Here is a 7,258-nt window from a genome sequence, read left to right on the forward strand (position 1 = left end):
AGTAACAGTGGAAGGATGTTGAGGGTGTGGTGCTGGAAAAGCACAGCAGGTCAGGCAGCATCTGAGGAGCAGGCGAATCGATGTTTCAGGCATAAGCCCTTCATCTAGCTCAGTCCTGATGAAGGGCTTTTGCCCAAAACCTCTATTCTCCTGCTCCTCAGATGCTGTCTGACCTGCTGGGCTTTTCCAGCACCACACTCGCGATTCTGATCTCCAGCATCTGCAGTCCGACTTTCTCCTAATAGTGGAAGGATGCTTATTGGACTGGAGGCCTGTGACTAATGGTGTGTCTCAGGGGTCAGTGCTGTGCCATTTGTATTTGTTATCTGTATCAATGATTTGGATGAGAGTGTACAAGGCATAATTGGTAAGTTTGCTGATGACACTAAAATAGGCGGCATCGTGGACAGAGAGGAAAGTTATCATAAATTGCAGCAGGACCTTGATCAGCTGGGGAAGTGGGCTGAGAAATGGCAAATGGAGTTTAATATAGACAAGTGTGAGCTCTTGCATTTTGGGAAGTCAAATCAATGTAGGAGTTCCGTGGTGAATGGTACAGCCTTAAGGAGTGTAGTGGAACAGAGGGATCTTGGGAGTCTAGGTTGACAGCTCTCTCAAAGTGGAGTCACAGGTAGACAGGGCAGTGAAGGCAGCTTTTGGCACACTGGCCTTCATCAGTCAGTGCACTGAGTGTAGTTGTTCGGAGGTTATGTTGCAGTTATACAGGAGTTTGGTGAGGCTGCACTTGGAGAATTGGTTTTGGTCACCTTGTTATAGGAAGGATGTTATTAAACTGGAAAAAGGGCAGAAGAAATTTACAAAACTATTGCCTGGACTCAATGGTTTGAGTTATAGGGAGAGGTTGGACAAACTAGGATTTTTAAAAATTTACAGCAGAGGAGACTAAAGTAGGACCTTATAGACATGTATAAGATTATGAGAGGCGTGGATAGGGTGAATGCACTCAGTCTTTTTCCCAGGCTTGGGGAATCAAGGACAACAGGACATCAGTTTCAGGTTAGAGGGAAAAGAATAAAAGGGAACCTGAGGGGCAACTGTTTTAGAGAGGGTGGTATGCATATGGAATGAGCTGCCAGTGGAATTGGTCGAGATGGGTACATTAACAACATTTAACAGGCATTTGGATAAATACATCGATAGGATAGGAAAGAATGAGAAGGATATGGATCAAATGCAGGGAAATGGGGTTAGTGTGGACAAACATTTTGTTCAGCATGGTCTGGGCGAAAGGAGTCTGTGACGAAAAATGTCTTCCAGCCCATTGTGTTGACTCTGGTCATCAAGCATTGACATATTCTAATCTCATTTTCACTTGGCCTGTCATTGTGACAGATGATGTGGTCATTATTATATTGCAGTTTGTGTGTGGCTGTTCTGTGCAAATTTGCATTAAAACAGTGACTCCACTTCAAATACAATTAATTGGGTATGAAGTGCTTTGGGATAACCTGAAGCTGTGAAAGGCACTATGGTGAGTCTTTCATTTCCCCTTGCTGAACCACTGCAATATTCTTGCAACAATGTTATTCAGCTGAGTGGTTATAAAGCCAGCTAACAGTTCATGTAGGGCTGGAAATCATACACAAGCCCAACCAAAGGAGGTTATTAGTGAACCACTTAGATGCTTATGTTAATCCAATAGCTCTTCGGTCACTTATAAGATGCCAGCTTTTTTCTCCCCTACATCTTTTTCCAAAGCAAATTCAAATTCCTAAAACTAACTTACTGAGATTTGGATTTGCCACCAAGCCTCTGGATGACTGGCCAATAACACAAAAATAAAATCATGTTCATTTGCTTTAATTTGATAAACAGAACTTAGTCTTTTAAAAAAAATACTTTTGCCATCCACAGTAACTGCAATATCCGTACAGCATCTAGTTTTAACAAAACACGAATCCTAATGGCAAACAAGTTCAGCTGCAGTTTAAAACTCAGCTACCACAAGAATCTAAAGTATCCTAGAATTAATAACAGACCAAGTGAGATGTTTAACACATTGAGAAACATAAATGCAAGTGACAAAATGGAGGCTATAAAGGGCAATTATTTTGTTAATGAACAATCTCATTAGTTAATTGAACATTTCAACAATTCTTACTATAATTCACAACTTCAGAATAAAGTTTGTTACAACAATGTACACAGTTCCATCAAGACTTTTCTACTTGAGGCTTTGTTATACTTTTCATTATCTCAACAGAAAAATCAGAACCAAGGGTTGGTACAGCTCTGCCAGCAATTAGAACCTGACTTAATCTATGAGAGTTAAGAAAAATGGATCTGGAATCATAGCATTAAGTTTTCCACTGAGAATAGTACAGAGTACAGAGCACAGACCCACTCCCCAGCTGCACAGAATGCAGGTGCACGTCAATCTCTTTGGGTGGTAACGCACACAGGAAAAACTTACCACAGTATAAAACTACTTACAGTTATTTTTAAAAATACTAAACAGAATCAGGGCTGCTGGTTAATTATGGTAGTTAACTTTACTCAAAAAAAAGCAATGCCTAACATTTCAAAGTTCTATCCCTGTTTTCTAACATGCATTACACAATTAACACACAGAGTGTCATCCTCTTCACTTTCAAACAAAAATACCTACATTTGACAATGACTCGTCAGATTTAGTACATTCACTTCTCCACAGAATAAGCACAAATTAAAGTTGTGAATCAGTGCCACTTGTAGCCTGTTTAAAATTACTATTGTTTCATTTCAAATTGTAAGACACTGGGATCTAACAGTTGACTACAGATGTCTCCACACTTGAGCCAGGTTCCACCATGTTTGGTAGTAAATTATGTCCCAAAGTTTCTGTACAGTGATTTTGCTACTGGGTAAGTAAAGCTAGAAACCAGAATACCAAAATTGTGACCTATCTGACCCCTACCACAGCCTCACGTCCACATCTGCTCTTCTGGACAGTCCCTCCCTCCTTCGGCAGCTTTTCAAGCACTTCTGCCTCAAGACTTGATGTCTGCTCCATTTCTCGATCTTTCCCACAAGATAACCCGTTGTCGAGTGTTTATCATATCTTTCATTTCTATAAAATGTTAATATGAGGTAATTTTCCCAGATGGTGGAGGAAATAAGAGCGTACAGTATACAGATAAACATCAACACACAACATTCAACCCTTTATTCCAAGTTGTATATCTCAGCTCCCATGCCACAAGGAAATTCGAGGTGGATTCAGTGTCTTGTCACCAGAATGACAGAATATTTCAGAAACACTGTGCAGCTTTAACAGTTAATATCACTGACAGAAGTCCAGAAAACAGGGCCAGCCCTTGACATAACATAACTTGTCAGAGGGACAGAGCAAGACGTTTGCTCGGTCTATAAAAAAGGACACACTGCTCGCACCAGGTTACTAAACAATAATTTAACTGAGTGCAAAAACAGAAATTGCTGGAAAATCTCAGCATGTCTGGCAACATCTGTGGAGAGAAATTAGAGCTAATGTTTCAGTTCCAGTAGTACTTCTTCAGACCTCAGTTTTGCCTCACTCAACATTCCCAGGACGAGTCACAATCGGGCACTTGATAAAGCTTTTCAACCATCGCATACATTTCTGAAAAATTAGAACAGATTTTGCTTTTCCTAACAAAAGCAGAACTAAAGGGCCACCGAACCTGAAATGTTAACTCTGCTTTCTCTCCACAGAAGCTGCCCAATCTGCTGAGAGTTTTCAGCATTTTCTGTTTTTGTTTCTGACTTCCAGAATCCACAGTACTTCTGTTTTTTGTTTGCTTTTCCTAACCCTGGTTGAGTGGAGGTGGCTATGTGGAACAAAATGGAGTACAATACTGTCTATGAAAACCTCTCAGCAACACAGATATAATTTTGGCTGTGGCGTCCACAAATACATTTTCATTTAAAGTTACATTGCAACAATCCCTAAACAAAATTAATTGGGTCATCTATAAAGGATTAACAAAAAGAGACGCTCACTTGGGGGCAAAAGTGCTACCTGATAACTTTGGATCACGTGAAGCTTAGAATTTATTTATTTACATACCTTCAATTGTTACAAATTAAAGGTTTATGGCAATTTGTCAATTATGTGGGGACAATTTAAAAATCCACAATTTCACCATTCATAAGCTGAAACTAGATATCATACATTAGTTTATATCAGGAGAAAGTGAGGACTGCAAATGCTGGAGCTCAGAGTCAAGAGTGCAGTGTTGGAAAAGCACAGGTCAGGCAGGATCCAAAGACTGATAAAGGACTTGTACCCAAAACGTCGATTCTCCTGCTCCTTGGATGCTGCCTGACCTGCTGTGCTTTTCCAGCACTACACATTAGTTTATATCACTCACTGCTGAAAATTGCATTCTTAACAAAATAACATGCACAAAGCATTAAATTAAAACGCATACATATTACTCTTACAAATCCATTTATCAATGGCACCTCAATCATTTACAATAGAAAAACTGCAAGACAAATTCTGACTTCTCCAGAAATGTTTAGATGAGGGATTTCTACAGCATTCCCAACACTAAAACTCTCTGATCAGAATTAAACAGATAAAGCAGAAGCATATACTTTCCTTCTACACTTCTAATTCTACCTTCTAATCCCAATAGTCAACCCAACCACTAAGCAAACAATCTAGTCAAAACAAACTATCTTGTTAATTAGGTCTCCACATTAACAAGATTTTTTTTCTTGCATTAAGTCTTTTAATTATTCCCTAAAAACGCAAGGTCCCTCGGACCATGCAAGGAAATACTTAGCTGCAAACCACTGCACTGGAAGAATCACAAGTATAACTGGGATTTGCTCTTATTCAGAGTCATACATCATAGAAACAGGCCCTTTGACCCACCATGAGGCAAATAAACCTGCGAATGGGAGTAATAAGCTGGTTGGGGCAAAGCGTCCTGGGGCTTTGAGAGGGCTCAATTTATGATATTTTTGTTTGGTCTTTTTACACAGTGACAGGCTGATCTAATTAGTTGATTGATCAGACATAGTCACATCAATATTGATCTTTATTATTCAGGTTAACACTAACCAGCAGGATATGCAGGTCACTTACTGATCGGGGACATTCGGGTCAATGTTGATCAGGGACATGGTGAATGTTATAGAAAGCACAAGAATCATTCACTCGGTGATGTTGTAAATATTGAAATAATTAATATTCTGGCACTCGCTGTTTCCGAGGATGTCTGCACTCAAACTGCAGCTTCCGCCCACCAATGAAACTAAACAGCTAAAAACAGCCGGAACCCAGGGCTGGGGCCCGAGACTATAAGGCCGAGGGCCGGGGGGCCGAGGGCCGGGGACCGAGCCTGCTCTGGAGCAGCGGCACGGAGTCTCTATCATCGGCGTGGTAGATACCTCTGTGGGCGTCAGGGCCCAAATCCCGGTATACGTTCAGAAAGGGGAAGAAGAGAGGAAAACGAGTGAAACCACCTACCTGCCGTTTGTCACCAACTGCACTCCCGCTGCAGCCCGCACCCGCAGTTCAACAGCAAAAATCAGAGCGAGACTGCGAATGGGGGGGTGGGCGGGGTCAGGAGTGAGGGGCGGGGCCGGGGCGGGAGCGAGAGGCGGGGATAAATGTGGGGCGTGGACAGGGGTGGAGCGTCGCCAGGAGGGTTGACGACGTTTGCGTAATAGGTCGATGACGTAAGAAAAGGGTGGCGCCGAAACGTTGGGGCGTGATCGATGGCGAGATGTCACGGGTTGAGGGCGGGGAGTGCGGAAAGAGGCCATCGTTCAGATCCAGGGGTTAGCGGCGTAAAGGGGCGGGGCCCGGTGTGGGGGCGTGGCGTATTATGCAGAGCGTTACGCAAAACGGCGTGATCTGGACCTTAAAGCGGGCTTTCGTGAGAGCGGTAGGGTTGGGCTGAGCTGATGAGACATCTCACATGGAGACAGGGAACCGGGGTATGGGCGGGTACAAGTCCTGCGGAGGGATACGCCCTGTGAATGGGACCTGGGGAGGGATATGTACAGCGGAGAAAGGGCTGAATAGAGGGGTGGTCTCTGTGGAGGGATAGGTCCAGTCAGGCAGCCGCTGAGAGTGGGTGACCCTGTCGAAGGGTGAGTCCTATGGGTTGGTGGTGTCTGCGGGTAGATTGGGCCTGTCGTATCTGTAGTGGGGCTCTTAAATCTTTGAGAGTCCAAATGCTGCTACAGTATACTTCCACTTCCTATTAGAGCTGAAAATGTGCTGCTGGAAAAGCGCAGCAGGTCAGGCAGCATCCAAGGAGCAGGAGAATCAATGTTTCGGGTATAAGCCCTTCTTTGCCCGAAACGTCGATTCTCCTGCTCCTTGGATGCTGCCTGACCTGCTGCGCTTTTCCAGCAACACATTTTCAGCTCTGACCTCCAACATCTGCAGTCCTCACTTTCTCCTATTCCTATTGGTTAGTTCTCTTGTTTGACCTTAATGAAGAAATGACCATATTCGTCCTCTGGGTATTTGTAATGGGGGGGGTAGAGTGGTGACTGTTACAGACAGCAGGTATGTAATGTTCTCCTGTGAAGGTCGTGGAAGGTAATTGAGTTTGGACCAGCAATTTTCTCTCTCTGCGTGATACTGAAGCAGTGAAAATAGGAGGAGCAGGAACCGGCGGGTGTTTAAGCCTGCTTCTCTATTGATAATGGACAACAGTGATCCTTAAACACAAGAGCCTGTTCCTAAATCTACGTTACTTTCATTGGTCACCTAAAGGCCTTCAACCTTGTGAGCAGACAGCCTGTTCAAAATCCTTATCAGCATTGATTGTTCCCAGACATTCCTCAGGATAGTTTATTCATTCCAGGTGGACCTCAAGGGCATCATTCAGTTTGGTGGCTCTTTTGCAGAGATCTTCAATATTCGCAGTGGTGTAAACAGGGCTGTGTATTTACACTCACCCGATTTGGAATTTTCTGTGCACAGCATTAGAACATTAATTAATGGTGTCTGTTTCCACACCAATTGGGAGAGGAGGCTGAAGGCAAAAACTAAGGTTCATGAAGTGAACGATGTGTTGCCAGTACCTTATCATCTGCAAACACTTGGAAGAAACAATACACAATAGGTGCAGGGGTAGGCCATTCAGCCCTTCGAGCCTGCACCGCCATTCAATATGATCATGGCTGATCATTCCTAATCAGTATCCTCTTCCTGCCTTATCTCCATAATCCTTGATTCCACTATCTTTGAGAGCTCTATCCAACTCTTTCTTAAATGAATCCAGAGACTGGGCCTCCACTGCCCTCT

The 7,258-nt window shown here is 43.2% G+C and overlaps 1 protein-coding gene across 7 annotated transcripts in view; it reads right to left on the bottom strand.

The window, feature by feature from the left end:
* The window catches only part of b3gnt2b (UDP-GlcNAc:betaGal beta-1,3-N-acetylglucosaminyltransferase 2b), a 47,240-nt gene extending 41,710 nt beyond the window's left edge, over positions 1 to 5,530 (bottom strand). For 4 of the 7 annotated variants that reach the window (XM_072581606.1, XM_072581603.1, XM_072581601.1 and 1 more), the window contains exons 1-2: positions 5,462 to 5,508; positions 2,918 to 3,070 (exon numbers count right to left, since the gene is read on the bottom strand). The gene's annotated coding sequence lies outside the window, so the exon portion shown is untranslated. Of the gene's footprint in view, positions 1 to 2,917; positions 3,071 to 5,461 lie in introns of all 7 variants that reach the window. The other 3 variants (XM_072581605.1, XM_072581602.1, XM_072581604.1) reach the window with 3 other exon arrangements.
* Between the last annotated feature and the right edge of the window lie 1,728 nt (positions 5,531 to 7,258).

Source organism: Chiloscyllium punctatum, chromosome 11 (assembly GCF_047496795.1).
Source record: "Chiloscyllium punctatum isolate Juve2018m chromosome 11, sChiPun1.3, whole genome shotgun sequence".
NCBI classification, from domain to species: Eukaryota; Metazoa; Chordata; class Chondrichthyes; order Orectolobiformes; family Hemiscylliidae; genus Chiloscyllium; species Chiloscyllium punctatum.